Source organism: Odocoileus virginianus, chromosome 7 (genome assembly GCF_023699985.2).
Source record: "Odocoileus virginianus isolate 20LAN1187 ecotype Illinois chromosome 7, Ovbor_1.2, whole genome shotgun sequence".
In the NCBI taxonomy this organism is placed as follows: domain Eukaryota; kingdom Metazoa; phylum Chordata; class Mammalia; order Artiodactyla; family Cervidae; genus Odocoileus; species Odocoileus virginianus.
The window spans coordinates 33,626,802-33,635,206 of record NC_069680.1 but is presented as its reverse complement, the minus strand read 5'-3'; the positions used below and the strand labels follow the sequence as shown (position 1 = coordinate 33,635,206).

The 8,405-nt window shown below is 41.9% G+C and overlaps 1 pseudogene; it reads left to right on the top strand.

The window, feature by feature from the left end:
- Window positions 1–4,350: 4,350 nt before the first annotated feature.
- Window positions 4,351–7,176, top strand: LOC139036013 (cell cycle checkpoint protein RAD17 pseudogene; annotated as a pseudogene).
- Window positions 7,177–8,405: the final 1,229 nt, after the last annotated feature.

The window sequence follows — 8,405 nt, the reverse complement described above, 5'->3', positions numbered from 1 at the left end:
AATAGCTGTGTCCTTTTCATGACATTACTTGCTGACAAAGGTCCATCTAGTCAAATCTATGGTTTTTCCAGTAGTCATGTATGGATGTGAGAGTTGGGCCATAAAGAAAGCTGAGCACTGAAGAATTGATGCTTTTGAACTGTGGTGTTGGAGAAGACTCTTGAGAGTCCCTTGGACTGCAAGGAGATCAAACCAGTCAATCCTAAAGCAAATCAGTCCTGAATATTCATTGGAAGGACTGATGCTGAAGCTGAATCTCCAATCCTTTGACCACCTGATACAAAGAATGACTCATTGGGAAAATACCCTGATGCTGGGCAAGATTGAAGGCAGGAGGAGAAGGGGATGATAGAGGAGGAGATGGTTGGATGGCATCACCGACTCCATGGACATGAGTTTGAGCAAGCTCCAAGAGTTGGTGATGGACAGGGAAGCCTGGAGTTCTGCAGTCCAAGAGGTCGCAAAGAGTCGGACACGACTGAGCAACTCAACTGAACTGTTTTCTTTTACAATTAGTACCTTTGAGGCTTTAAGAAATATGTCCTAGATATGAAAATTTTCTTCTAACCTTACTTCCAGAAATGTTATGAATTTACAATTTCAGTCTTAGGTTAAGGTCCAAAATCTCTTTTTGAAACAGTCTATTGAAGCATAATTTACACAGAATAAATTGCACATTTTTAATGTGCAATTTGGTAAGTTTTGACATAAATCTATTCCTGTGAAACCATAGTCAGTTGATGAACCCCTCTATCCCCCAACATTCTTCACTGCTCTTTGTTGTATCTTTCTTCCACACCAACCTCCACCTTCCATTCCAGGATAACCACTTATGTGCTTTTCATCACCACAGATACATTTGCTTTTCAAAATTTTATAAAAATGGAACAATACAGTATGTGTTCTTTTTTGGTCTTCTTGTTTCTCTTACCAAAATTATTCTGAGATCCATCCATATTATAGCATGCATATCAACAGTTCAGCCCTTTAAATGACAAGAAGGAACACCTTGTATGGCTGTACCATGATTGGTTAGGGTTCGGGTTCAAGTCAGACTGCTCACACCAGTTCAAAATGCAGAAAAGGCACTTGGCAAAATTCAACACTTTCTCATGATAAAAATGAACAAGGAACGAAAAGGAACTTTTTCAACCTGATAAAAAGCACCTAAAAAATCCACAGATCCCACCACTCTTGGTGAAAATCTAGATGCTTTCCCCTTAAGATCAGAACATGTCAAGGATGTCCACTCATGCCACTTCTAACCAACATCGTACTAGAGGCTGCAGACAGGGCAATTGAGCAAATTAAAAATGCACACAGATTGGATCATCTCTTTTCCAAGGTGGGTTTCTCTGGTAACTCAGATGGTAAAGAATCTGCCTGCAATGCAGGAAACCTGGGTTTAATCTCTGGGTTGGGAAAATCCCCTGGAGAAGGAAATGGCAACCCACTTCTGTATTCTTGCCTGGAGAATTCCATGGATAGAGGAGCATAGCAGGCTACAGTCCATGGAGTAGCAGAGTCAGACATGACTGAGCAACTACCACTTGATACAGTTGATACAGCTTCCCAAGATGCCTTAAAAGCGGAGAGGATCTGGGGCTTAGGAGAGGGAAATGCACTTCTTGTTTAACCAGCAGGCTTGGGACAGAACAAACACTTCTGCTTAGTAAATGAGCAGAGGGTCAGAGGAAACCCTCAAACCAGAAACAGAAACACAATGAGGTGCAGACTGGAGTGCAGTTTGCCTCTGGTTACTACAAGGAAGTAATTTATTAGTCGGGCTGCAGGGAAAGCTGATGCTGTCTTAGCCCATGTCCCCTACTATTAATTGTCTCCAGATGTTAGCTAAATTGAATTGTTGGGCATCTTCAAAACGTTAAACAAGCCTGAAACATCTAGTGAATAAGTTTGAGGCAAGTTTAATGGAAAAGACCAAGTGTGAGGATGAATTCCAGGGCCCATAGCTCTGACCGGTAAGTGCTTCTATCTGCCTCCGACGGCTTCACTTTGTGTAACGGAGTACATACGAATGATCTCTATCACATTATTACAACTTTAAACTTGGAAAATTACTTTTTTCCCCTACCAAAACATATACTGCTACAGTTAATGTTTTAAATTTGAATTTAGAATTTAATTGCTACACTAGTGTCTTCTCCATGTTATAATACTTTTGAAGATATAGTGACTTTTACAAATATGTGATTGACTTAGTGGCACTTACTATGGCATTTAAGAGTTGATGATGGACAGGGAGGCCTGGCGTACTGCAATTCATGGGGCCGCAAAGAGTCGGACATGACTGAGCAACTGAATTGAACTTGGTGGCCTAAAAACCTTACAAACATTGTCTATACATATTTTGCCATTTCATTCTTCACCACTTCTTCCAGACTGTTGCAGTCTGACTTTTACATCTATCACCTTTACTCAGATTTTAATTGTCCTAGAAATTAACCCTATGGTTAAACTCAATTAAGTCTCATGGTTTTATTGAGTGCTCTCTCACTGGGTCTTTCCGTAGTACTCAGGGCTCTATTTTCCTTTCTTTTGCATCAAAGGCATGGCACTCTTCAGATGATACTGTTGTATCTTAGGTAATTCCTTAAAATTTTTTTTTAATTAGCAAAAACTTCAAACAAGAAGTGGGAAAAATAGTATAATAAATCCTTGTTTACCTATCAGCTGGTTTCCATAATGGTTAATACTTTGCTATTCTGAATGTAAAAAATGCTGCTGTGAAAGTGCTGCACTCAATACGCCAGCAAATTTGGAAAACTCAGCAGTGGCCACAGCACTGGAAAAGTCAGTTTTCATTGCAGTCCCAAAGAAAGGCAATGCCAAAGAATGCTCAAACTACCACACAATCGCACTAATCTCACACACTAGCAAAGTAATGCTCAAAATTCTCCAAGCAAGGCTTCAATAGTATGTGAACCAAGAAATTCCAGATGTTAAAGCTGAATTTAGAAAAGGCAGAGGAACCAGAGATCAAATTTCCAACATTCACTGGATAATAGAAAAATCAAGACAGTTCCAGATAAACATCTACTTCTGCTTTATTGTGGAGAAGGAAATGGTAACCACTCCAGTATTCTTGCCTGAAGAATCCCATGTAAAGAGGAGCCTGGAAGGCTATAGTCCATAGGGTTGCAAAGAGTTGGACACAACTGAGCAACTTTTACTTTTTCACCTTCTGCTTTACTGACTACACCAAAGCCTTTGATTATGCCAAATTAAAAGACACTTGCTCCTTGGAAGAAAAGCTATGACAAACCTAGACAGCATATTAAAAAGCAGAGGTATTACTTTGCTGACAAAGGTCCATCTAGTCAAAGCTATGGTTTTTCCAGTAGTCATGCATGGATGTGAGAGTTGGACCATAAAGAAAGCTGAGCGCTGAAGAACTGATGCTTTTGAACTGTGGTTTTGGAGAAGACTCTTGAGAATCCCTTGGAGAGCAAGCAGATCAAACCAGTCAACATTAAAGGAAATCAACCCTGAATGTTCATTGGAAGGACTAATGCTGAAACTGAAGCTCCAATCCTAATGTGAAGAACTGACTCATTGGAAAAGAACCTGATGCTGGTCAAGATTGAAGGCAGGAGGAGAAGGGCATGACAGGGGATGAGATGGTTGGGTGGTATCACTGACTTGATGGACATGAGTTTGAGCAAGCTTGGGGAATTGGTGATGGACAGGGAAGCCTGGTGTGCTGCAGTCCATGGGGTCGCAAAGACTGAGTGACTGAACTGAACTGAAATGAAATTCTTTGACTGTGTGGATCACAATAAACTGTGGAAAATTCTTCAAGAGATGGGAATACCAGACCACCTGATCTGCCTCCTGAGAATCTGTATGCAGGTCAAGAAGCAACAGTTAGAACTGGACATGCAACAATGGACTCGTTCCAAATTGGGAAAGGTGTACATCAAGGCTGTATATTGTCACCCTGCTTATTTAACTTCTATGCAGAATACATCACGCAAAATGCCAGGGTGGGTGAAGCACAAGCTGGAATCAAGATTGCTGGGAGAAATATCAATAACCTCAGATATGCAGATGACACCACCCTCATGGCAGAAAGCAAGGAGGAACTGAAGAACCTCTTGATGAAAATGAAAGAGGAGAGTGAAAAAGCTCTCTTAAAACTCAGCATTCATAAAACTAAGATCATGACATCTGGTCCCATCACTTCATGTCAAATAGGTGGGGAAACAATGGAAACGGCGACAGACTTTACTTTTTTGGATTCCAAAATCACTGCAGATGGTGACTGCACCCATGAAATTTAATGACTCTTGCTTCTTGGAAGAAAAGCTATGACACGGAAGGTCCCCGGGAGGCGGGGCCTCTGAGAGGCTTCCGCGCTGAGCTCGGGCTGGGCCGGGTGGCTTCCCTTCCACCTGGAGCAGAGCCTGGGCTCCACCGCTCCCCTCCGCCCATGAGGGGATGCAGCTACCCGAAAGAACCTGGTATCCTCAAGGACAGTTGCCTACTTTTTAAAGGAGGTAACTGTCAGCCTTGTTTTCAAAGGGCAACTAGAATTCTGACCAGAACAACAGTCTGTCTCTCTTATTTCGACCTGCCAACCATGTTCACTCAAAGAGGTGCTTTTTCCACTTATGTACCTCTTTGAAACTGCAAAGCAGAGACGTTCCCAGTCGTGAAGAATATGTGAACTATACTTTAATGTACTACAGGTTGTATACTACGGATGGGAACTATTGAAGTTTATAATGTCAAAAACTTTTTTTAGACCAAAGGTATCTTCTACAAAGGTAACAAACTGGGTAGACCCATCATTTGATGGTTTTTCAGAGACTACAAGCATTTCTACTATTACTGCCACATCATTAAGTGTGAATAACTCAAGTCTTAGAAGAAAAAAGGTGCCTTCCACAGTAGAAAGTAGCAGACTTCCGGCTAGCAAAGGAGGAAACCTATCTTCCTCTAAACAGATCTATGGTCTAGAAAATTCAAAAGAATATCTGTCAGAAAATGAACCATGGGTGGATAAATACAAACCAGAAACTCAGCATGAACTTGCTGTGCATAAAAAGAAGATTGAAGAAGTTGAAACCTGGTTAAAAGCTGAAGTCTTAGAAAGGCAGCCAAAACAGGGTGGATCTATTTTATTAATAACAGGACCTCCTGGATGTGGAAAAACAACAACTATAAAAATACTAGCAAAGGAGCATGGTATTCAAGTACAAGAGTGGATTAATCCAGTTTTACCAGAATTCCAAAAAGATGATTTCAAGGAGATATTGAATCCTGAATCAAGCTTCCATATATTTCCCTATCAGTCTCAGATAGCAGTTTTTAAAGAGTTTCTACTAAGAGCAACAAAATACAACCAACTACAAATGCTTGGAGATGATCTGAGAACTGATAAGAAGATAATTCTAGTTGAAGACTTACCTAACCAGTTTTATCGGGATTCTCATACTTTACATGAAGTTCTGAGGAAGTATGTGCAGATTGGTCGGTGTCCTCTAATATTTATAATCTCTGACAGTCTCAGTGGAGATAATAGTCAAAGGTTACTGTTTCCCAAAGAAATTTAAGAAGAGTGTGCTATTTCAAATATTAGTTTCAACCCTGTGGCACCAACAATTATGATGAAGTTTCTTAATCGAATAGTGACAGTAGAAGCTAATAAGAATGGAGGAAAAATTCTTGTCCCTGATAAAACTTCTCTAGAGTTTCTCTGTCAAGGATGCTCTGGTGATATCAGAAGTGCAATAAATAGCCTCCAGTTTTCTTCCTCAACAGGAAAGAACAATTTATGGCCAAGGAAAAAAGGAATGTCTTCCTTAAAATCAGATGCTGTGCTGTCAAAATCAAAACGAAGACAGAAAACTGATAGGATATTTGAAAATCAGGAGGTCCAAGCTATTGGTGGCAAAGATGTTTCCCTCTTTCTCTTCAGAGCTTTAGGGAAAATACTATATAGTAAACGAGCACCTGTAACAGAAGTAGACTCACCTCGATTACCTTCTCATTTATCAGAGTATGACCGGGATACATTGCTTGTTCAACCTGAGGAAGTAGTAGAAATGTCACACATGCCAGGAGAGTTACTTAATTTACATCTTCACCAGAACTATGTAGATTTCTTCACAGAAGTGGATGATCTTGTGAGAGCCAGTGAATTGCTGAGTTTTGCGGATATCCTCAGTGGTGACTGGAATACACGCTCTTCTCTCAGGGAACATAGCACATCTATAGCTACGAGAGGTGTGATACATTCCAACAAAGCCCGGGGATTTGCTCATTGCCAAGGAGGAGGATCAAGTTTTCGACCCTTGCACAAACCCCAGTGGTTTCTAATAAATAAAAAGTATTGGGAAAATTGCCTAGCAGCAAAAGCACTTTTTTCTGACTTCTGCTTACCAGCTTTGTGCCTGCAGACTCAGCTATTGCCATACCTTGCTTTGCTAACCGTTCCAATGAGAAATCAAGCTCAGATTTCTTTTATCCAAGATATTGGAAGACTTCCTCTAAAGCGACACTTTGGAAGGTTGAAAATGGAAGCCCTGACTGACAGGGAGAATGGAATGATAGAGGCGGACAGCGGAGATGAAGCCCAGCTTACTGGAGGGCAGTCTGCAGAGGAAGCACTGGGTGAACCCACTCAAAGCGCTGAACCTGAGACCTGGTCTTTTCCTTTGAGTCAGAATAGTGGGAATGAACTGCCGGCCAGCCAGCCTCGGCCCTTTCCAGCCCAGGGAGACGAGGAAGAAGACGACATGATAATAGAAGACTATGAGAGCGATGGGACATAGAAAGCAGCCTGCCCATGAGATTGTTTACTGACAGAGTCATATTCATGTTATTCAGTGGTACTTGAACGGTGATAATAGACTTCAGGTGAATTAGTTAATTCTTCTCCTAGTATTTCAGCACAGAGAACTGACCTCTGTTATATTGAAGTAAATAGAAGCTGAAACCTTGAAATAATCTGTTTCTTCCTCTAGTATTTATTTAGTCTTGTGAGTGGTGTTGGGAGAGGAGGTCAGTGTGTATGAAATGCGTTTGAACGTTATGCCAAATACCAGAAAATGTGAAGGAATAATTCAGAACACAGAAACTCTATGGGCTGTAAATAAGAATTATAAAACAGCTTAGGATGCAATTATGAGTGTAAATAAACTTTGTGCCTTATTCATAAAAAAAAAAAAGAAAAGCTATGACAAACATAGACAGCATATTAAAAAGCAGAGATATTACTTTGCCGATAGAGGTCTATCTAGTCAAAGCTATGGTTTTTCCAGTAGTCATGCATGGATGCGAGTTGGACCATAAAGAAAGCTTAGTGCCGAAGAATTGATGCTTTTGAACTGTGGTGTTGGAGAAGACTCTAGAGAGTCCCTTGGACTTCAAGGAGATCAAACCAGTCAATCCTAAAACAAATCAGTCCTGAATATTCATTGGAAGGACTGAGGCTGAAGCTGAAGCTCCAATATTTTGGCCACCTGATGTGAAGAACTGACTCATTGGAAAATACCCTGATGCTGGGCAATACTGAAGGCAGGAGAAGGGGATGACAGAGGATGAGATGGTTGGATGGCATCACCAATTCAATGGACATGAGTTTGAGCAAGCTCTGGGAATTGGTGATGGACAGGGAGGCCTGAAGTGCTGCAGTCCATGAGGTCACAAAAAGTTGGACACAACTGAGCAACTGAACTGAACTGGATTTTAAAGACTACAGAGTTTGCACTGAAACATCCGGTGAATGAACACATGTGGGGGCTACTGGAGTCACCAAAGGAGGAAGGAGTTCAGCTCAGAGAAAGTCCGTGAGTCGCGGTGCTAACCTTGACCAGCAGCACCCCTGCCTCTCATGGGCACCATGTTGCGGGGCAGGAGAGGACGCAGGCCCCACTAGCTATCAGCAGAAAGAATTCCCATGGAAGACACCCAAGAGAGGGTGAGCACATTCTGCAGAGCATCTTAAACTCCCTCAAGGTCCTCTGTCACACCCATCACCTTCCAGGGGGATTCAGCCATCGGGTGCCTTCAAGATCCACATTCTGCAGCCAGGCCTCTGCTTCACCTTCACCCCTCAGGCACCTCTGACCCCGCTCTGTAATGCCCCAGCCTTTTCTCTGAGCTCTTCTGGCCAACTGCATGCCTCCAGCTCCACCTTCCACCCTCCACCCATGTGCCCTGAGCTCCCAGACACACTGCCGTGTCTCCGAAAGCTCACACACTGGTTTGGCATCTGCAGGAAGTGTGACTGTGCACCATGCTGTGTCCTGGGCTTGATAGTGCTGGGGAACTGAGTCTGGAGGTAGTCCCTACACAGCATCATCACGTTTGTGACACATTTTGTCCTTTAACTGTATTTTCACAAGTTGTTATTATTATTATTGTTGCTAGGAGTTAAT